Source organism: Rutidosis leptorrhynchoides, chromosome 10 (genome assembly GCF_046630445.1).
Source record: "Rutidosis leptorrhynchoides isolate AG116_Rl617_1_P2 chromosome 10, CSIRO_AGI_Rlap_v1, whole genome shotgun sequence".
In the NCBI taxonomy this organism is placed as follows: Eukaryota; Viridiplantae; Streptophyta; class Magnoliopsida; order Asterales; family Asteraceae; genus Rutidosis; species Rutidosis leptorrhynchoides.
In genome coordinates, this window is record NC_092342.1 from 202,503,511 (window position 1) to 202,528,534 (window position 25,024).

General features: G+C 28.4%; 1 pseudogene; it reads right to left on the reverse strand.

Moving 5' to 3' along the window:
- Positions 1-3,194: 3,194 nt before the first annotated feature.
- LOC139870753 (uncharacterized) overlaps positions 3,195-25,024 on the reverse strand; it is a 67,201-nt pseudogene continuing 45,371 nt past the window's right edge.

The following is a 25,024-nucleotide window of genomic DNA, read 5'->3' on the forward strand; positions in this document are numbered from 1 at the left end:
TTTTTGTAATTTTATGAGATATTTCATGCTAGTTGCCAAATGATGGTTCCCACATGTGTTATGTGACTCAAATGGGCTGCTAAGAGCTGATAATTGGAGTGTATATACCAATAGTACATACATCTAAAAGCTGTGTATTGTACGAGTACGAATACGGGTGTATACGAGTAGAATTGTTGATGAAACTGAACGAGGATGTAATTGTAAGCATTTTTGTTAAGTAGAAGTATTTTGATAAGTGTCTTGAAGTTTTTCAAAAGTGTATGAATACATATTAAAACACTACATGTATATACATTTTAACTGAGTCGTTAAGTCATCGTTAGTCGTTACATGTAAATGTTGATTTGGAACCTTTAAGTTAACGATCTTGTTAAATGTTGTTAACCCATTGTTTATTAAATCAAATGAGATGTTAAATTATTACATTATCATGATATCATGATGTATTAATATATCTTAATATGATATATATACATTAAATGTCGTTACAACGATAATCGTTACATATATGTCTCGTTTCAAAATCATTAAGTTAGTAGTCTTGTTTTTACATATGTAGTTCATTGTTAATATACTTAATGATATGTTTACTTATCATAATATCATGTTAACTATATATATATATCCATATATATGTCATCATATAGTTTTTACAAGTTTTAACGTTCGTGAATCACCGGTCAACTTGGATGGTCAAATGTCTATATGAAACCTATTTCAATTAATCAAGTCTTAATAAGTTTGATTGCTTAACATGTTGGAAACACTTAATCATGTAAATAACAATTTCATTTAATATATATAAACATGGAAAAGTTCGGGTCACTACACTCGCAAGGTTCAACGTGGTCAGATAAAAACGCATCTTTTTCTGCCAACGTTTAAAGTCCACACAAGTGAACTTTTCAGGTTTCTCAGCATGAGAAACAACCGCATTAGGTAGCGGTGCAATAGTTCCACCATTATTTGGGGTAGCATCCGACTGAGACATTCTGAAAAAGAGAATTAATTTCAAAATAGAATTAGTAATCACGAATTCAGGCAGTGTAGCAAATCAAATTCCACATAACATTGTAACCTTCAAAATTTCACATAATTATTTATCCAAGATAAAGTTAATTGGGAATAAGTTAAACAGTATAGATCAAATATAATAACAACAGTCCAACACCACATTAATCTTATACAACCATGTTAGGCCAAAATATCTAGCATATGAATTAATCATAGATTCAAGATAAACATGATATAGTTCTACGCATATCATGTAATCATAAGTACACATATGTAAACATTATAACATAATATTTTATAAAATTGAGGCCACACACATGATAGTATGTTAACATGATCTATTACAACTTATTATATAATATAAACATGTTTAAAATTATAATATCATTAATCAGTAAGCAAATAACATGATAATATGAATTTTAAAATGCATCAGTTAACAAGCATGATTGTAATGTCATATTTTAACTTTAAGTAAAAGTTCTTATCATTATCTTTATCCTATACTCTTATAATTAAATGTAGACACGTGTTGTATGCCTAAAATATCTCATCACTATACAGCTCTAATTCAACGGAGCATATTAATCGCAAATTAAGCATGTTGTCTTTCATCAAAATTTCAAAAAAGCATCAATTATGTGGACCCCACTGTTATTTCATTCATAATTCCAAAATGCAATTTGCCTTTAATCATGCCACGAGCATACTCAACACAAGTTGAAGTACCCATCACATAGAAAATAAAGATTCTTAGCTACTTTCATTCAGAATATAACATCCAATTCACCCGCATATTGGGAATAAAAAGTTAGCAAAACAACACAATTCAATATAATTAGAGTAGCCTAATTGATCAATACACATAGGGGTCTTGGTCAGAATTTCAAGGCGAACATAACAGCAGAAACCGACGGCTAACGGTGGTGGCCAGTGATTATTGACAGCAAAAGACAGTAGTGAACGACGACCGGCGATAGTGAGATTATAAGCATATTAAACAAAAGATCTACCATTGAAGTTCTAAAAGTAGATGCATACACATATTCAACTCTACAAGCCTAATGGGTTGTTTTAAACCTCACTTCAACAACAAATAGGCAAGTTACATTACCTGTTTCAATTCAGTACGTAGATATCTATTTACCAAGTTAATACCAAGTCAGTTTTGCAGATAATCTTTTTAAGTTTGTAGGAATAATATACATACGAAACTGAAAATTACAAGTAACATACAAACATGTTGTGTATTATCATAATAACAAATAGAAAACATGGAAATAGATATGAAATATATAAGGATAAACATAAGCGTAAAACGATCAAACCGAATTGAAGGGTTGAACCGGGCTTGTGTTTGACACAATTCTCTTAAACAGATTCGACGTCTGTTCCCAGGGTACACCGGTTCGAAGCAGAGTGTACTGCCGGACGAGAGCACTTGCCTGAAAAAGAGATCGGAAGCGGGGTGACCGAAGTTGTAGAAGAAGAAGCAGGAAATCAAAGGTAAGAGGGTTATGATTTTTGTTTATGTGTTAGTTGATGCTTATTCTAAATACCAAAGTATGGTATTTATAGTGCAAACACAATCTAAATTGATAACAAAAGATTTACAAAATCACAAGTCAAATCTTTTAGGATCTTAATAAGAAAAGAAAAGATTGACAAAATCTAAGAGAAGATTTACAAAAAATCTTTGATTGATAAATTAAATCTTTTCTTACTTTGCACTTAAACTAACAACTTTGAGACGCGATATTTCATTCACCCTTAACCCATTTTGGATACGCTTTAGTTCGTTTTTAAAGCTCTCCTTAGTGGCTATAAAACCCACTACATAGTCGTTAATATATATCACTTTATTATATATTAATTTGTGTCCAAAAAATTGATGGAACATACTTTCCATCCAAATTTTCCAACAATTTCCCCTAAATCAAAGTTCATCATCCTATAGTTTCTCACTGATGTTACCTTTCCATCTCAGTTTCTAGTACCAAGAATCTCTTGTCTATATATAATAATTACTATTAACTATTAAAAAAGATAATTAGAGTTACTTAATTGCCTCTTCGGAGACCTCCTTCCATGATTCACTGGTGGTAACGGTTGGTCTACTTTTACGGAAATGAAAGTCATTGCATGGAAGATTCACATCTAATCCTTAACCTTCGTCCTTATCTTTTCCATGTTTCTCTAAACCATCCGTTTTCGATTTCACTGCTGGAAGTGGTGTTCGATCCACAAGAAGATCGGTCAACTTGTTTCCGAACATTAGTCTTGTCTAAATCTTGAAGCTCAGCAGCCACTTGCATTTTTTCATTAGTGTCATTACCTGGACATAGTTTGGTATTTGACCTTATATCTTCTGACGACGAAGACAGCTGATCTTGACTCTTTTCTGCATCAAGCTTCTCTTGTTGTGATTCAAGAGCCTTCTCTCTTTCATTATCGGCTACTGTTAATGTTTCTTATTTATCGGTGAAAATAGACCATTAGAAGAAGAATAACCTGGGTTAAAAGGACAACAAACAGGAATCAGACCATGAGCTGCCCACCACGCAGTTGCAGCTGCTACAGCAGCACCTGCAATGGCTGCCACCATGCTAGGATTCTCAAGTTCTCGTGAAAAGGAATCTCCAGAAAAAGCTTGCGTATTTGCTACTACATGCCAGAACGTAGCTGCAAACTTTGCTGCAGCATGGGCAGCGGGATTTTGTAGTAGAGATGACACGACGAGGCTAGAGATTGTCGACGAAGTATCTGTTGCAGGGACGGAGCTTAATGATTAACATAAAGGGGCCGAAATAAGTCAAGCAAAACATATAGTTCATATATACAAATAAAGTATCCATAAAGTTAAAAATCATCAAATATCATTAAATCCAAGTTAACTAATAAAATATTAAAATAAGATTAAAAATACCACTGGAAAATAAAAGTGCATATAAATTGAATTAGTACAATAAAAGTAGGATTTCTCAATAGTAAAAAAATTTTAATGTTGTGCAAGACTAGAGGAAGCTAGAGTGGAATTCTTTTTAGGATATTAAAACCCAAGTATCTCAAAACCTCAAGCCTCAAAGTCGGTAGCTTAATCAGAGGGGCTCAATAGTAGAATTTTTATATCCAGTTTCAAGAAACAGTAAGATTATCATAAGAACAAAAGTTTTGGGGGTGGCCGGAACCCCCTCATGTCTTAACTATCCTCCGTCCTTGATCTGTTGGAAAAATTGGTTAAAAAGTGTTCACCAACTTTGGACACTACTTAATATATGATATGAGTAGTCAATATTAATGATGATTTAGTGGGTTTTGTAGTGCTTTATAACGAACTAAAGTGTGTCCAAAACGGAATAAAGATAATGAGATATCGAGTCTCAAAGTTGTGCGTTTCGTGCAAATTCTAAAGGGCTTTTAAGTTGTCCCACATCGAAAGTGGGAACAAACCAAGGGGATTGATATCCACTATAAATAAAGCCTTTGGAGTTTAGATAAGCATGCTATATGATATGAGTTTCTTTTCAGCTGCAACAAGGTTTCCCCATTTCGGTTACTTTTCAAGCAAGTGTTAAAGTCCGACAGTACGCTACTTCGGACCGGTGTACTCTAGGAACAGACGAAGAATCTGCTTAAGGGAACAAGTCTGGTTCAACCCGGTCGTTTTAATTTTCAGTTAATAATCCCGATCGTTTTAATTTTCTGTTAATAATCTAATTATTTGTTATGTATGCTTATAGTTAGATTATCATGATTGGTGTGATATGTTTACTTATTTCAGTTTCGTATATATTTTACCTACCTGATACGCTTTTAATCGGCTTACTTATCAAACTTGCTTAAACAGATCATATACTGTTCGTAGCCGAATAAATACTTGAATTGTTTATTGTTACACTTCGTTTACATTAAAAGAATGTATAATATTGTATCAATATATCAATATAAAATTATGTGATGACCATTGTGTTTATAATATTGTACTATGCATACATAATTTCTGGATGGGAGATGATCTCAACACACCACTTTTTGATCAATGTACACGTAATTACCTATTTTACTCTTAATTATACTTACAATAATAATATAAGTTAACTCTCTATGGACATAACTGTGATTTTATGAGATAAAAGTGTACATGGATCAAAAAGTCGTTTGTGAGAATCATCTCCCTTTGTAGATACCTTTAAGTTGTTATTATATTATATAACTAGCTTAAGGCCTGCGATTTCGTGGGCACTTTTGTATGGGCATTATCGAAATTGTGATGGTTCCAGTTAAGTAGCTTTATATATAATAATGTTCGTTTGATTACAAAGTAAAAGAAAATATTATAATAATTTTATATATCGAATTGTCCCAATAATAAAACAGTAACTATTATGACCCGATGATTAATATGGATGATGCTTACCAGCATTGATGTTTCTACCAAGAAGCTTGTCCAACTTGTTAAGTGACTACTTCGTAATCATTACAAAAACCACAAGATTAATATATACAAATTACATATACTTCAATATCTGCAGTTTGAGCCTATTGAGGCGACAACAATCGTCGATTTATTGGCGACTTGACTGACTCTTAGAGCCTAATTTAAATTCCAGGCAGGATTTAAAACCCATGAAAATTTGATTCTACTATTTTCATGGCGTCAATTATTATTATTTTTATTTTAGTATTTTTATTTTTAAAAAAAAAATTCCTACTTAAAGGCCGGAGGTCCTCTCGGAAGCAATCTCTTTATCCGTCGAATAAAGAGAGGGGTGACTTTCGCTACTCTTGAGAGTGTTTCACTCTGGGTGGAAAAATAATATAACAACCCTCATTTTTCCATTCTGTAATGACTAAAATACCCTTAGGGTTTTCATTTGTCCCTCTGTGTATTCGATTTAGGGTTATTATCCGCTTACGATTAATGAACTATAATTAATACTCGTATTAAATGATCCTAATTATTACTCTAACCCTAACCCTAAATTTTAAATATAAACCTTAAACCCTAATTCTAATAATACTATTATAATTATTAAATGTAAATATTATGTATTAATTTGTAGGTAATATATATAAAATGTAAATGAATATGTAATTATTTGTATATATATAAAATGTATAAGTTTTGTGCAAAATTATTAAAAGTTATAAAATGTATATATGTATATATATATATATGTATATATATATATATATATATATATATATATATATATATATATATATAAATCGATATATATATATATATATATATATATATATATATATATATATATATATATATATATATATATATATATATATATATGTAAAATAATAAAAAGATAGCAAAATATATATACTTCTAGAGTATTCCATAATATTTAAATATATATATATATATATATATATATATATATATATATATATATATATATATATATATATATATATATATATATATATATATATATATATATATGGAGTCGATCGAATAAAAAAAAAGGGGGAATTAAGTTGTATTTGATTTAAAAAGGGAATGTGTATTTTCTTGGAGTCCAAGTTTTTTAAGCTTATAAATACCCCCATATGTTTTCATAATTTCTCATTCACAAATTGGGAGCTCCTTCAAAACCCTAATATATTTGTAAGATTTTCTTTTCTTTTTATTTTCTTTATTTTTTTGATTTTTTTCTTTCTTTTTATTTCGGTCAGCAGAAACTCAAACTAAAATAAATAAAATTATTCTAAAATACATGATAATTAGCTATATGATTAATAAAGTTTATAAAAAAAATAATTTTTCAGATTTATGAATCGATTTACTAATTTTTGTAAAATTGTTTGTGTTCTATTCGGCCGATGGATAAATAAATATGTAATAAATATATAACGAGTTTTATAAATTATATATTGCGCATGATAATTACTAATAAGTAATATAAGATCTAGAAAAAATAATGTTACTAATTATTAATTTGTTTTTATATTTTTAATTAATTAAAAACAGTTTATTAAGTATATATGTATACGGTATATGTAATTATTTATAAAAAATAGGAAAAAGGCTATATGAATTATATAATTATTTTTCCATTAAAGTGGAGTATCAAACTTAATTATTTAGGTCAGTACATAGATTAATATTGCTTTTGTAAATCGAAAATCAATAAAAATTGGAATAAATAGAAAACGAATATAATAAAAATATATCTACTTATGAAAACTTTTATTATTAATATTCTAAGGTAAAAAATATTTTTATATATTATTTTGGTCGGTAGAATAATTATTTTCATTATTATGTATTCGGTGTATATATATATATATATATATATATATATATATATATATATATATATATATATATATATATATATATATATATATATATATATATATATATGTATAAAGAATTGGATTTAAATAATTTAAACACATAAAAATTATAAAAATAATTTTTACAGAATGTATTTAGTTTATAAAAGTTATTAGAGTTGAAAATTTGAATTATATATTATTATAGATATTTAATCTATATTTACTTATTATTCGGATATGATAAATATAAATAAAAGGATAGAAATTGTGTAAAACATCAAAAATAATAATAAACTTATAAAAACTGTTTAGAACGGTGTTAGGGCTTATAAAAATAATTTTTGAAATTATTGGAATATTATTTATAATTAAATACGAATTATCTAGTAATTAATCTTGTAAAAGGGATAAAATTCATAATAAATATATAGAATAATAATAAAAATATATATAAAATTTTTCTAAGTTTAATAAACTTGTAGGAATTTGTACAAATTATAAAATTATATTTTTGGATCGAATTTATATTTATTCCATAATTAAACTTGTATTAGATGTAAACCGGAAATAAATAAGGAAATAAATACATAAATAAATATTAAATAAGATAAAATCTTATCTAAAGTTTTTATATGATTATCTTACCTATTTTGATGAGTAGAAAAATAAGGGATATTATTTTTAAAGTAATTTAGATATTTACTTAATTTAAAAGTGATTAAAGATAATAATATAATTATAAATTATAAATAAATAAATAAATATAATAATTATATTTAATTATTAATAGAATACTTTGGTTATTATATAATAATTATAAATTTATAATACTAACTATAGTAATACATTATAGGGTAATTATTAATACTTTTATTATAAGTATGATTTAAATAAATATTGAGTCATTAATAAACAAATATGATATAATATATAATAACATAGGTTATGACTTAAATTTAACGTGAAGGTTATATAGATAATGTGCCCTATATACGAACCTCACCGCTACTTACGGCCTAGGGTGGTCCTTGTTACCTTATGGGAACCGTTTGTAGATCTCGAATGCCAAGACTTAGATTCTGGTCAAGAGTCCTGAGCGTCTGGTAACAACAGATCATCAGAGTGACTTATCTGATAGCAATGAAGTTTGAGTAAAGGTGTACAATATAACGACCCATCAAAATCGCCATTGACGGCGCCGTTAACTTAGGTCCCGTTAAGTGGTCATAGTCCCTAAATGAGACGCGTTTGACCAAAATTATGTCGCATTCATTTGAAACGTATATGACTTGCAAAGTTTTAAGTTACCAAACAGTTCGAAAATAAGTTTACAAAACTATCAAGTATAATTGAAATAACTTGCGACATAATATAAGTTGAAAATCACGATTTGCTATAAAAATCGTAAGTATATATGCTTTAAGTTTGAATCCAAAGGTACTATCACTAGCGTATGCATGTATGCTTGACCCCAAGCAAGTAATCAAAGTGTGCGGAAGCATGTATCAAGTAGCCAAGTATGAACCTGAGAAACATATAGAAAACTGTCAACGAAAAACGTTGGTGAAATCATAGGTGTATTTGTAAACGTTGTTTTGAACCACAAGATTTAGTATTTCCATAAAGTTGATTATCCAAATCGTTTGCATTCTAAAAGTACGTTCGGGAGCACCCAATTATCAAGAATTAACTGTTTTGTACCCTGCTACGTAGTGTTAGAACATACACTATACCCGAAAATATATTCCATCCGCTAACGGTAGCGAACCGTCCGAATGAGGGCGCGTCAAGCCCGAATGGATCCACACAACATAAGTTCACGTTTACACCCTACAAGTGTAACTAATGATAATTGAATTGAGGCTTTTTGTTCGAACTCACTGTGGAATGTTTGTTTTCGTACTTGTGTTTAAAGCATAAAAGTATGATACGTATTCTCATCCCATGATTTAAAAGTATAAAAGTTGTTGAAAAGATGGGACTATGATCTCACCGTAGTTGCATGCCAAAGTACTTGTAATTAAACGTTGTGCAATGAAAGTTGTTTAGTTTTGACCTAAACAAGTAAGTTATATCAATACCGGGTAAGACACAAGGTCGGTCGAAATGTGTTCAATTAGTCCTATGGCTCGTTACGACTCGATTATATAGCATGTGAATGGACCCGTTCATATACATTATAAACGATTCACAGTAGTTGATTACATCGCGAGGTATTTGACCTCTATATGATACATTTTACAAACATTGTATTCGTTTTTAAAAGATAAACTTTCTTTACATCGAAAATTGACAGGCATGCATACCATTTCATAATATCCATTATCCAATTATAAATTGACTTAATAGTAATCTTTTATGAACTCAATGACTCGAATGCAACGTTCTTCGAAATATGCCATGAAAAACTCCAAGTAATATCTTTAAAACAAGCAAATGCACAGCGGAAGATTTCTTTTATACCTGAGAATAAACATGCTTTAAAGTGTCAACCAAAAGGTTGGTGAGTTCATTGGTTTATCATAATCATTCATTTTCATCATTTTAATAGATCACAAGATTTTCATTTCCATTTCTCATAAAAATACGTCCCATGCATAGAGACAAAAATAATCATTCATATGGATTGAACACCTGGTAACCGACATTAACAAGATGCATATAGAATATCCCCATCATTCCGGGACACCCATCGGACATGATAAATTTCGAAGTACTAAAGCATTCCAAATTCCAGAATGGGGCTTGTTGGGTCCAATAGATCTATCTTTAGAATTTGCGTCAATTAGGGGCGCGCTAATTCTCAAAATTAGTGATGTTCCTTAATTCTTAGATTACCAGGCTAAAAGGGGCATATTCGGCTTCGATCCATTCAACCATATAATGTAGTTTCGATTACTTGTGTCTATTTCGTAAAACATTTATAAAAGCACACGTATTCTCAGTCCCAAAAATATATATTGCAAAAGCATTTAAAAAGGGAGCAAATGAAACTCACCATACTGTATTTCATAGTAAAAATACATATAACGTCATTGAACAAGTGCAAGATTGGCCTCGAATTTACGAACCTAAATTAATTATGTATATATATGTGTTGGTCAATATTTGTCTAACAAATTAGGTCAAGTCATAGTGTACCACAATCCCAATGCTCAAAACTAATATGCAAAAGTCAACAAAAGTCAATTTGACTCAAACTGATTTCTAAAATTATACATGATTATAATATAGTTTAAATAGCGTCATTTTATATTTTTAAGTTTTTTTAAAAGATTTATTAGAGTAAATAATATAATTCATTTATTAATAAATAAAACTTTATATAAAAACATACTTTTATATATCTTAAGTAATAAAATTTATAAAGTTCATTTAATATCATAAAAAAAAATATTATGATAGGTTTTATTAAAGTAATTATATTATTTGTATTACATATTTATTTGATAAAATAACATTGATAATAATAATAAGTAAAAGTTGTATTATTTTGTAATAATAATTATTATTATTCTATTAATAAAAATATCAATATTTTATTTACTCAAATTGATATTATGATAAAATGATAATTCTAATTATGATAACTTTAATATTTACGATACTTTTTAATATTAACTTTAAAATAATAATTTTATTTAAAATGATAATAATAATGATATTTCATAATAAAATGACATTTCTATTAAAATGATAATTTTTGTTAAAATGATAGTTTTAATATTATCAATACTTTTAGTAATAATAGTAATGATAAAAAATAATAAGAATAATAATTTGATCTAAATTCATATCTTACAATATTTTAATTTCATCATGATACTCATACTCATTATTTCCTAATTGATTCATTTAATAGTTTTTAATCGTCTTTTATGTCACGTTCATTTTAATGATAATAATAGTAATCATAATAATTAAGTGTTACTTATATTAGTTTTAATTATAATAATACTAATAATAATAAATATTATGATAATATTAATACTAATAACTATTTTAATAATAATGATAATACTAATTATAACTTTAATGATAATAACGATAGTAATAATAATGAAATAACAATTTTTAATGATAATACTTTTTATGGATAATGATAATAATAATAATAATAATAATAATAATAATAATAATAATAATAATAATAATAATAATAATAATAATAATAATAATAATAATAATAATAATAATAATTATGTAAAAACTAGAACGATGATAATAACGACGATAATAATAATCATTTTTATTAATAATACCAAATTTCAATTGACTATAACTTCTAATTCGTTCATCGAAATCATTCGATATCTAAATGAAAAGTTCTTAATTTTTCGTTAGCTTTCCAACAACATGCATATCTTATACCTTATCTCAATCGCATATGTAACTAATTCAAGATTCAACATAACCTATCTAACGACAATATCAAAAGTACAAGCATGCATAATCCTATATTCTCGAGCACTAGTTAGGGATACACTATTAATGTGTAAAAATTAAATTATAAGCGCTTACGTATCAATATTGAGATTCAATATTGCAGGAAAGGTACGTAGACGCAACGGAGATGATAAACACTAAATTGACCTCACGAGCATACCCATGAACCATACCCATCACCTCCATAGCTATAACCCATAATTTCCTTAGTCATATCCCACTCGTAAAACTCATTTTTAAAATTAATCAATCAACACTTCGTCGTAGTATTTTATGTATAAATACTAATAATATCGCTCCTAATACTACTAATAATAATCATATGATTAATAATAATAATAATTAATATATATATATATATATATATATATATATATATATATATATATATATATATATATATATATATATATATATATATATATATATATATATATATTTGAGAGAGATCGAGAGATTTTGTGAATGTACACTGAACCGAACTCGACTGATTTATAGCAACTTTTCCCACCAACTACACCATGCGATTGCATGGGTTTAGTGTGGTTAGACCATGCGATCGCATGGCACACCTATCCAGCTCATATCCAGCTTACTAAGGCTGCCGACACACGAATTATAAATATAATTATATAATATATATTTAACCTATAATTATTTATATAATATATTATATTTACGAGCATGGTAAAAATGTAATTTTTGTTCCAAAGTCTCGTATGTTGTCTCTCGACTCATGTCCCACTTTCGGTTTTTCGAATGACGTTTCGTACGCTGAGAAAACTAGCCTTTTACATTTAGTGACTCGTACCCTTATCAAAATATAGTCTTAAATCATTAATAAACAATATTACACAAAGTATAACTTATGCATTTGAGTGTTGTGGTCATTTGCTTCTATAAATCAAAGTCTCGTTTGTTTATTAAAATACGTTTAATAATATTGAAACGTTTTAAATTAACATGTTTGTAAAATATATATATATTCTTACTTAAGAATATAATTTTGTATATCTTATATATAATTGAAATATCTATCTAATTATATTTCAAAGTTCAAAATATTTATGTAATAGAAAATATTATATCGTATCACGTTTTACGTTTTTGAAACAATATATATATATATATATATATATATATATATATATATATATATATATATATATATATATATATATATATATATATATATATATATATATATATATATATATATATATATATAATTTATGATACAAAGCTTTAATTAAGTTTCTTAAAACTTATGAACAATTTATCTTATAAAACGTTTTACTAATAAAGTTCTTTAAAAATTGTTTTTGTTCGTTTGAAACAATATTAAATAAATATGAAAACTTTGTTTTCCAAATTAAGTATATTTAAGAATCATTTTACTAAAAATATTATATTAGAAGAAGTTGTTATATCGTAAAACATTTTAGAGAAGTAAGATTAAATATACTTTTCATAGGTTTCAAGTTTTTAATGTTTGTTGGTGCAACGTGATATAAAGTCCAAAGGTTAGACAAACATACGAAATCACCTTAATGTAAAATGTCGTTACCCAATGTCTAAGTTATTTACATTTCACATTCCAACTTTAAAATGATAGTCATAATAGTTATCTTATTAACATCACGAGGAAAATGTTGTAAGGAATGAATTGAAAATCAAATAGGAATCCTCACTAACTCTTGTCTAGTTCTCGTTAGTTGACACTTTGTTCTTATTTGTAAAATCACTTTACCATTTTCCGAATATGGTTAAAAAGGAAAAGTTTTCTAAATCAAAGTGGACCTCCTAATAGGGACTCGTAATCATAATTCAATGTATCTGATAATTCAATCATTTGATATTATCTTTTAATTCCGTCGATAATTATTTTAAATATATTTTAAAACAACAACGTTCATGTAAAGTATTATACGTCTAATACTTGTTAACGTTTTCAAGTTATAATATATACATATATACATATATAATCATATCCGTTCCTATAATGGTTTGTGAATCTTTGGAATTTGGTCGAGGTTAAATGAATATATGAACACAGTTTAAAATTCTTGAGATTCAACTTACAAACTTTGCTTATCGTGTCGGGAATATATAAAGATTAAAGTTTAAATTTGGTCGGAAATTTCTGAGTTGTCACAGTAGCTACCCGTTAAAGAAATTTCGTCCCGAAATTTGATTGGGATGGTCATGGCTGACAATAAGTATGTTTTCATGACGCATATAAGCTGAAGATTAGGGTTTTATCATCATTGAGTAATATGGATAAAATCATTTAATTTTGTGAAGAGTACGAGTGAAGCTATTACCAAAAGAGTGAAATGAGTAGGTATAGATTGTCATATCTTTTGACGTAGATAGAATTGATTTCCAAGTTCAAGAGATTTGGAGAAAATCTTCGTAATAGTATTTGATTCTTCGATAATCAAGGGAATTAGGATCTGCTTTAAATGTGATCATCTGTTTTGATTTCTTTATCGGATATTTTACTATAAATCCACCTCCTTCGTTTCCTTTTAACTCACACCTTCCATTATTTCTAACTCATACTTTAAAGCACTAATCCAGTTCTGCTTCTTGATATATTCCTAACCTTCATATCGGTCATTCTTCTTTTTCATCTACCACCGGAAGAATCTATTTACTTTTACTATACACTTGGTTTTATAGTGTTTTTAGTTCTCCCGTGTCTTTATATTGCTATATGTATTGATATATACGGTTTATAATTTCTGGGTGGTTGTTGGGTTTTATATCTTTACTTATATTTCGATGTCCCTGCTTCTGTCTCCCATAATCAAAATCATCTCTAGTTAATGCTTTCTTTTATTTGCTGCGATTTATACCCCAATTTCTGTTTCGGAGCTTTGTCCTTTCGTTTCTTCTTCTTGCGAGTAAGTACCACTTATAATGGTCCATAATTTGCAGATATAAATTTCAGAATGAACATTGTTAATGTTCTAAGAAGGAAATGGTAATGGCACAATCTTGTTTTGTCAAATTACCAGAATATCCTGGAAAAGACCGAATCATCAAGAAAATATTTTCTTGATATTTTAGAGGTTAAATAGAATACAAAAGTCGTGTAACATGACACATGATGACGTTATGATCTGTGACTCATCACGTTCCATTTAGAAACTCAGCATGAATTACTGTAATATAATCACGTTGATCAAGTGTCATTATATTATACTAATTCATGCTTCAGCTCCCAACACTACTTCAAAAATATTCCTACTTTAAACTCGAATGTTTCAGAATTTAGAAACTAAAATAGTTTCTTTTATGATGTAATACGGATAGCGCGAAGAGGTAAATGATTTCAGATAAGAATAATTATGAAAATATCTTCAGAAATATGGAGGATATTTATAATGAAAGAAATGATGATATTTTAGGATTTCTAATATCAGAGGATGATGAAGAATATTGTTCGCAGGGGTTTATGATCAGGAGCAAGATATTTGTTAATGACTTCAGTAGATACTGAATCATTTGGATTCTTTGAATGTAGGTTTTGTCCTTGTGATTTGTCCACAGCCTCTTTCATACTTTGCTCAATCCGTTTTCCAGTTCCAAAACTTCTCTTTTTCTGCGCTTTGCCAGCACACTATTCATTATCATCAAACTTTTTACTGTTAAAGTTGTTTTATAATTTTTGCTGCTTCATCAACATTTCAAGAATTATTCCGCAATTCAGGGTGTTTTTCAGAAACTTCACATTCGAAGTATGTAAGCCTTGGAGATAGACGTTATATGTATAACTGTTGGCATCAACATCCTGCGAGATTTCAAAATACTGAATGCTAATTCCCAATGATTCGTATGGAAATTCTCGTTACAAGAGGCAGATGAGTAAATGATGGGGTTTTGATAAATATAATGACTTTTCGGAAAATCTCAGATCATTACGGTTGCTGATAAGTTTTTGCTAATGTGGCGAGATATGAAAGGTTCCCCGTTAACAATGGCAAAAGGGCAACATATATATCAAGATTATGATAAGGCTACTCCGAATGAAAAATCGAAGTTGTCTTGATGGAGCTGTGATAGAATTTTCTACTCTGAAAAGGAATTGCAAAGTTATTTTTGCTAATAAATGCCAAAGGATCTGACACAGATATGTGTTGAATTATGACTTTGGTTTTGAGAGCTTTTTAAGTACATAACTGTGGATAATATGTGGTTGAATCATCATCTCGATTGCTCATTATTTGAAGTGTCTTCAGAAATTTTCGAAGGGTTTGAACACAGATTGTAATCGTTAATATACATTTGATGTTCTAACACAGTTTTGAAGTCAAAGTATATCTTTGAAAGATGTAGGATTCTAAAAGTGATGGTATCGGTTATATCTCGAATTGAATTCTGAGGTTTCAAAATCAGAATATGTAATTAGGTTTGAATGAGTATGGTTGTTTTGATTTCTATAAAGGAATGTATATTATTGTGAAAGTAGGAAGTATAGTTGATAATTTACTTAATCTGATTCGAAGAATGTAACATATTAATTGTGAATATATATATATATATATATATATATATATATATATATATATATATATATATATATATATATATATATATATATATATATATATATATATATATCTCGGGTATTACCTACCCGTTAAAAAATTTCACAATTAATATTTTTGTACATAAAAATTTTATTACAGTCTTTATGAAAATATATATGTATATATTCTCCTTAGATGTAACATAGATTTTAATGAATTAATACTAAATTAAACTCATTCGATTTACGGTTGGAACTAGAATTGAATAATCCCTTGAAGGCTTTAGAGATTACATAAGTATTTCTTCAATAATATTGGAATTATGAATCAATACTTCGTTATTTGTTGAGGCGTGATGTTGGTTTTCGTTAAATTCTTGTGAACTTCGCAAAGTACGAATGATGTTATCTGAAAAGTTTCGGTTACATCGATGATGAAAGTGTAAAATCAAATATATACTAGATTTATTAGGAATTGGAATTTGTTGAATTGAGACAGAGATTGTAGTTAACGATGGTTAAGTTGTGGGCGAAGAACGTACATTATTGCATATTTGTAATATGAATTAACCGAGTAGTTAAGATTCACACACAATGGCTTAGCACGGAAAGATTTATTTTTTATTTCAATATATATATATATATATATATATATATATATATATATATATATATATATATATATATATATATATATATATATATATATATATATATATATATATATATATATAAAATATACATATAATTTCTTCAGCGGGAATGAGTTAATTCTTCATAACTCGTTAATACAATATACGCGTTATTGATTCGTAATGATGTCCACAGTGATTCTTGAACTGACGGAGTTTGTGATGTTACAGGTGTTGTAGATTCTGATGTTGACTGTACTGACGATGCTGGTGACGCTGACGGTACTGTTGATGTTGTTGGTAAAATAAGTTTAGCTTGTTAATCACACACCATTTTTGTCAGGGTTTCTACTCTTCCTTCTATCATTTTGGTTCGCTTAACTGATTTATGGTTAGGGCTAGATTAGATAATCTCTAAGACTTTAGAGATTACATAATCTCCGCGAAATGTTTCTCCAATGAAGTTATGAATTAATACTTCGTCAGTCATCGTTGTTGGTACTCCTTGGTATCTATGGTGCGTATGACGTTGATGCTCGTGGGACAGATTGTGAAGTTGAGGTTTACGACGCTGTTGTAGTTGGAGGTGGTAATGGTACTGTTAGCGTTGATGATGGTGGTACTGGTTAAGCTGATGGTGCTGCTGCTGGTGTTTGTAATCTCTGCACCATATTCTCCAAAGCCACTACCTGAGCGCGAAGCTCGTTGACTTCTTCTATTACACTAGGGTGATTGTCGGCTAGGACGAGCGGATAAATAAAATCTAAAATTTGATGTAATATATAATCTTGACAAGATACTCTGGAAATGGGAGAGAAAATGGTGTTTCGGACTGGTTCACCGGTAAGTGCTTCAGGTTCTTCGTCAAGAGGACAATGTGGTGGATGGAAAGGATAGCCTTCTTCTTGTCTCCAATGATTGAGGAGGCTACGAACCCATCCCCAATTCATCCAGAATAGGTGATGACTGATTGGTTGATCCATTCCAGTCACACTGCTTTCGGAACTTGAGTGAGATTCCATTTCGGAATTCGAGTGACTTGAACTGATGACAAATTCCATTTCGTATGATTGGATAAAGGATTTTTCGATATAAAATGATTTTCCGGCTATCGGGTGATATTCTATTTACATAGGATATCTATATATATAGATCAAAAGATTTCATAGATTACGGAGGAATTTGTGGGATATGTCAGGCAAAGTTTAAAGTAACAGATACGATAAGATATGATTTAGCAGATACGCTAAGATATGAAATTTGTCTATACACTACTCATGCAGTTAATGTACCAAGACGTGTCTAGACTAATAATGATAAGCAGGTAATTTCCTAAGGATGATAAGCAGATGATTTCCGACTAGAAATGATAAGCAAAACTTTTGACATGCAGACACGGTCGAAGTCCGGACTCACTAATGCATCCTAACGACTTATCAGTTAGACACACTAATGCAGACCTGGTTCACTAAGACCACCGCTTTGATACCAACTGAAAGGACCCGTTCATATACATTATAAACGATTCACAGTAGTTGATTACATCGCGAGGTATTTGACCTCTATATGATACATTTTACAAATATTGTATTCGTTTTTAAAAGACAAACTTTCTTTACATCAAAAATTGACAGGCATGCATACCATTTCATAATATCCATTATCCAATTATAAATTGACTTAATAGTAATCTTTGATGAACTCAATGACTCGAATGCAACGTTCTTCGAAATATGCCATGAAAGACTCCAAGTAATATCTTTAAAACAAGCGAATGCACAGCGGAAGATTTCTTTTATACCTGAGAATAAACATGTTTTAAAGTGTCAACCAAAAAGTTGGTGAGTTCATTAGTTTATCATAAGCATTCATTTTCATCATTTTAATAGACCACAAGATTTTCATTTCCATTTCTCATAAAAATACGTCCCATGCATAGAGACAAAAATAATCATTCATATGGATTGAACACCTGGTAACCGACATTAACAAGATGCATATAGAATATCCCCATCATTCCGGGACACCCATCGGACATGATAAATTTCGAAGTACTAAAGCATTCCAAATTCCAGAATGGGGCTTGTTGGGCCCAATAGATCTATCTTTAGGATTCGCGTCAATTAGGGGTGCACTAATTCTCAAAATTAGTGATGTTCCCTAATTCTTAGATTACCAGGCTAAAAGGGGCATATTCGGCTTCGATCCATTCAACCATATAATGTAGTTTCAATTACTTGTGTCTATTTCGTAAAACATTTATAAAAGCGCACGTATTCTCAGTCCCAAAAATATATATTGCAAAAGCATTTAAAAAGGGAGCAAATGAAACTCACCATACTGTATTTCGTAGTAAAAATACATATAATGTCATTGAACAAGTGCAAGGTTGGCCTCGGATTCACGAACCTAAATTAATTATGTATATATATGTGTTGGTCAATATTTGTCTAACAAATTAGGTCAAGTCATAGTGTACCACAATCCTAATGCTCGAGACTAATATGCAAAAGTCAACAAAAGTGAATTTGACTCAAACTGATTTCCAAAATTATACATGATTATAATATAGTTTAAATAGCGTCATTTTATATTTTTAAGTTTTTTTAAAAGATTTATTAGAATAAATAATATAATTCATTTATTAATAAATAAAACTTTATATAAAAATATACTTTTATATATCTTAAGTAATAAAATTTTTAAAGTTCATTTAATATCATAAAAAAATATTATGATAGGTTTTATTAAAGTAATTATATTATTTTTATTACATATTTAGTTGATAAAATAACATTGATAATAATAATAAGTAAACGTTGTATTATTTTGTAATAATAATTATTATTATTCTATTAATAAAAATATCAATCTTTATATTTACTCAAATTGATATTATGATAAAATGATAATTCTAATTATAATAACTTTAATATTTACGATACTTTTTAATATTAACTTTAAAATAATAATTTTATTTAAAATGATAATAATAATGACATTTCATAATAAAATGACATTTCTATTAAAATGATAATTTTTGTTAAAATGATAGTTTTAATATTATCAATACTTTTAGTAATAATAGTAATGATAAAAATAATAAGAATAATAATATGATCTAAATTCATATCTTACAATATTTTAATTTCATCATGATACTCATACTCATTATTTCCTAATTGATTCATTTAATAGTTTTTAATCGTCTTTTATGTCACGTTCATTTTAATGATAATAATAGTAATCATAATAATTAAGTGTTACTTATATTAGTTTTAATTATAATAATACTAATAATAATAAATATTATGACAATATTAATACTAATAACTATTTTAATGATAATAATAATACTAATTATAACTTTAATGATAATAACGATAGTAATAATAATGAAATAACAAATTTTAATGATAATACTTTTTATGTATAATGATAATAATAATAATCATAATAATAATAATAATAATAATAATAATAATAATAATAATAATAATAATAATAATAATTATATAAAAACTAGAACGATGATAATAACGACGATAATAATAATCATTTTTAATAATAATACCAAATTTCAATTGACTATAACTTCTAATTCGTTCATCGAAACCATTCGATATCTAAATGAAAAGTTCTTAAATTTTCGTTAGTTTTCCAACAACATGCATATCTTATACCTTATCTCAATCGCATATGTAACTAATTCAAGATTCAACATAACCTATCTAACGGCAATATCAAAAGTACAAGCATGCATAATCCTATATTCTCGAGCACTAGTTAGGGATACACTATTAATGTGTAAAAATTAAATTATAAGCGCTTACGTATCAATATTGAGATTCAATATTGCAGGAAAGGTACGTAGACGCAACAGAGATGATAAATACTAAATTGACCTCACGAGCATACCCATGAATCATACCCATCACCTCCATAGCTATAACCTATAATTTCCATAGTCATATCCCACTCGTAAAACTCATTTTTAAAATTAATCAATCAACACTCCGTCGTAGTATTTTATGTATAAATACTAATAATATCGCTCCTAATACTACTAATAATAATCATATGATTAATAATAATAATAATAATAATAATAATAATAATAATAATAATAATAATAATAATAATAATAATAATAGTAATAATAATAATAATAATAATTTATATATATATATATATATATATATATATATATATTTGAGAGAGATCGAGAGATTTTGTGAATGTACACTGAACCGAACTCGACTGATTTATAGCATCTTTGCCCACCAACTACACCATGCGATCGCATGGGTTTAGTATGGTTAGGCCATGCGATCGCATGGCACACCCATCCAGCTCATATCCAGCTTGCTAAGGCTGCCAACACACGAATTATAAATATAATTATATAATATATATTTAATCTATAATTATTTATATAATATATTATTTTTACGAGCTTGGTAAAAATGTAATTTTTGTTCCAAAGTCTCGTACGTTGTCACTCGACTCATGTCCTACTTTCGGTTTTTCGAATGACGTTTCGTACGCCGATAAAACTAGCCTTTTACGTTTAGTGACTCGTACCCTTATCAAAATATAGTCTTAAATCATTAACAAACAATATTACACGAAGTATAATTTATGCATTTGAGTGTTGTGGTCATTTGCTTCTATAAATCATAGTCTCGTTTGTTTATTAAAATACGTTTAATAATATTGAAACGTTTTAAATTAACGCGTTTGTAATATATATATATATATATATATATATATATATATATATATATATATATATATATATATATATATATATATATATATATATATATATTCTTACTTAAGAATATAATTTTGTATATCTTATATATAATTGAAATATCTATCTAATTATATTTCAAAGTTCAAAACGTTTAAGTAATAGAAAATATTATATCGTATCACGTTTTACGTTTTTGAAACAATATATATATATATATATATATATATATATATATATATATATATATATATATATATATATATATATATATATATATATATATATATATATATATATAATTTATGATACAAAGCTTTAATTAAGTTTCTTAAAACTTATGAACAATTTATCTTATAAAACGTTTCACTAATAAAGTTCTTTAAAAAATGTTTTTGTTCGATTGAAACAATATTAAATAAATATGAAAACTTTGTTTTCCAAATTAGGTATATTTAATAATCATTTTACTAAAAAGATTATATTAGAAGAAGTTGTTATATCGTAAAACATTTTAGAGAAGTAAGATTAAATATACTTTTCAAAGGTTTCAAGTTTTTAACGTTTATTGGTGCAACGTGATATAAAATCCAAAGGTTAGACAAACGTACGAAATCACCTTAATGTAAAATGTCGATACCCAATGTCTAAGTTATTTACATTCCACATTCCAACTTTAAAATGATAGTCATAATAGTTATCTTATTAACATCAAGAGGAAAATGTTGTAAGGTATGAATTGAAAATCAAATAGGAATCTTCACTAACTCTTGTCTAGTTCTCGTTAGTTGACACTTTGTTCTTATTTGTAAAATCACTTTACCATTTTCCGAATATGGTTAAAAAGGAAAAGTTTTCTAAATCAAAGTGGACCTCCTAATAGGGACTCGTAATCATAATTCAATGTATCTGATAATTCAATCATTTGATATTATCTTTTAATTCCGTCGATAATTATTTTAAATATATTTTAAAACAACAACGTTCATGTAAAGTATTATACGTCTAATACTTGTTAACGTTTTCAAGTTATAATTATACATATATACATATATAATCATATCCGTTCCTATAATGGTTCATGAATCTTTGGAATTTGGTCGAGGTTAAATGAATGTATGAACATAGTTTAAAATTCTTGAGATTCAACTTACAAACTTTTCTTATCGTGTCGGGAATATATAAAGATTAAAGTTTAAATTTGGTCGGAAATTTCCGGGTTATCACAGCATGTGAATCACGTTGTCAAGTTTCATGCAAGATATATGTATAAAAACATGTTAGAACGATTGTATAAGTATTGGTTAAGTTTGACTAAAAGTCAAACTTGGTCAAAGTCAAAATCAAAGTCAACGGGGTCGGGTCGGGTATCCAACAATTTTTCTTCAATTAGTAATCATATATAAACATGTTGGCCAAGTTTCATGTTAATCGGAGTTGCGTAGCATAGTTAGAATTAAACGTGGAATGACCAAGTTGGGCAGAAATCTGCAGTTCATTTGGACGGCGTCCAAAATGAATGGACGGCATCCAAAAGAATGGACGGCGTCCAGCAATGAAGGCCTGGATGGCGTCCAAGGATTGGGACGGCGTCCAAAACAACAGAACTGATGAGTTGCTAAAAATTTTCTAAGTGTCGAGCCAAACTTCAATCAAACACAATTTATGAACCGAAAACACTTAAGACGTATCTTATATCGTTGGAAAGGTATTTTGACAAGGAATACAACTAAACTCATATCATCAATCAAGTTCATCATTTACAACAACAAAAACCTCGTCAAAAGATCGTTAAAAGTCTATTATCAAAGTTTCAATTTCATAAAATGCATTTCATGATTCGGGAAACCAATATACATATACGACATGCCGTTTCATAGGTAATTATGCATACAATACAACTAAAAACTTACCAATAACATTATAAAGTATTTAATGCATCAAAAGTTCATTTTAAAATCTATCAAACCCTAATCAAGAATCACAAAATTGATAATCATGTTAATGTAAGGTTTTCATGTCATCCAACATATCAAAATGAAGCTAATGATGCTAGTAACACTTTTAACACATAAGGTTTAACATCTAACAACATTTAATCAACCAAAATCAAAGAGTTAACTAACCCATTTCAAGTGTTCATGCTTGTTATGTCAAATAACAAGATCGAGCAAATAAATCACATATTCATGTTAGACTCGAGCCATAGACATTAACTAACAACATTTCAAGTCTATAAAATGAATTAGAGAAATCTAGAGTTTTATAAAAGTAACCCAAACAAGATGAAATTAGTATCAAGTTGTAGAGGATGAAGAGAGGATTCCAAATATGTAATCGGATTTGTTGTGAGCTTCCTAGATCCGAATTAGATGATAAATCTCTGATTATGTGAGTTGGGAGTAAAAATGGAAGTATGAGGAAGAGTGAAGAGATGAGTGAATGAATGAGTGGTGGTGGTGGTGGTGGGTTGACTAGATGACCTAGTCAACTAGTTTGCCCACTTGGCAACTTTAGTCCCTCGAGTTTAAAAGCGGGTGCGTGAATTAACCAAACGGATTATTTTAAAAACGCTAGAGTAAACAAGAGATTTTATAATTAAATAACAAAAATATTGGAAACACTTATTAACGGGGGATACGAATTTAGATAACGAAAGATATTATCTAAAAAAAAAGTCGGTGTTAAAATAAATTTAACGGAAAAAGGCAGGATGTTACATTACCTACACCTTAAAAGAAATTTCGTCTCGAAATTTAGTTGGAAGTAGTAGTCATTGTTTCTTCCTCGAAATCTTGCGTTGCCAATTCTACGAATGAGTGAAGGTACTTCCGTGGGCATTCCAACGAACTTTGACGGTCGGGATTTTACGTTATTTTAAAGTTTGGTTTCAAGATTCACAGTTCTCCTAGGAAGTGATGGTTGTCATCGATAGTAAGCTCATCGAAAAAGATAACAAGTTCTTGTTGCGCAAGACACGTCCTTAAGTTTGATACACAGAATGTAGGATGAACGGAATTCGGTTGAGTTGGGAGTTCGAAACGGTAAGCAACGGGCACAATACGCTCCAAGATTTTAAAAGGATCAAAATATCAAGGATTTAGCTTTCCACGTTTCCCGATACGAATTACACCTTTCCAAGGTGAGACTTTTAACATTACGCGGTCACTCACTTGGAAATTGAGAGGTTTACGTCTTACATTGGCATAGTGGCGATCACGGGCCGTCTTGAGCCTTTCTTGGATTTGAACAATCTTAACGGTTATTTCATAAATGAGTTCGGGTCCGGGGATTTGCTTGTCGCCTACTTCGGCCTAACAATTAAGAGAACGACAT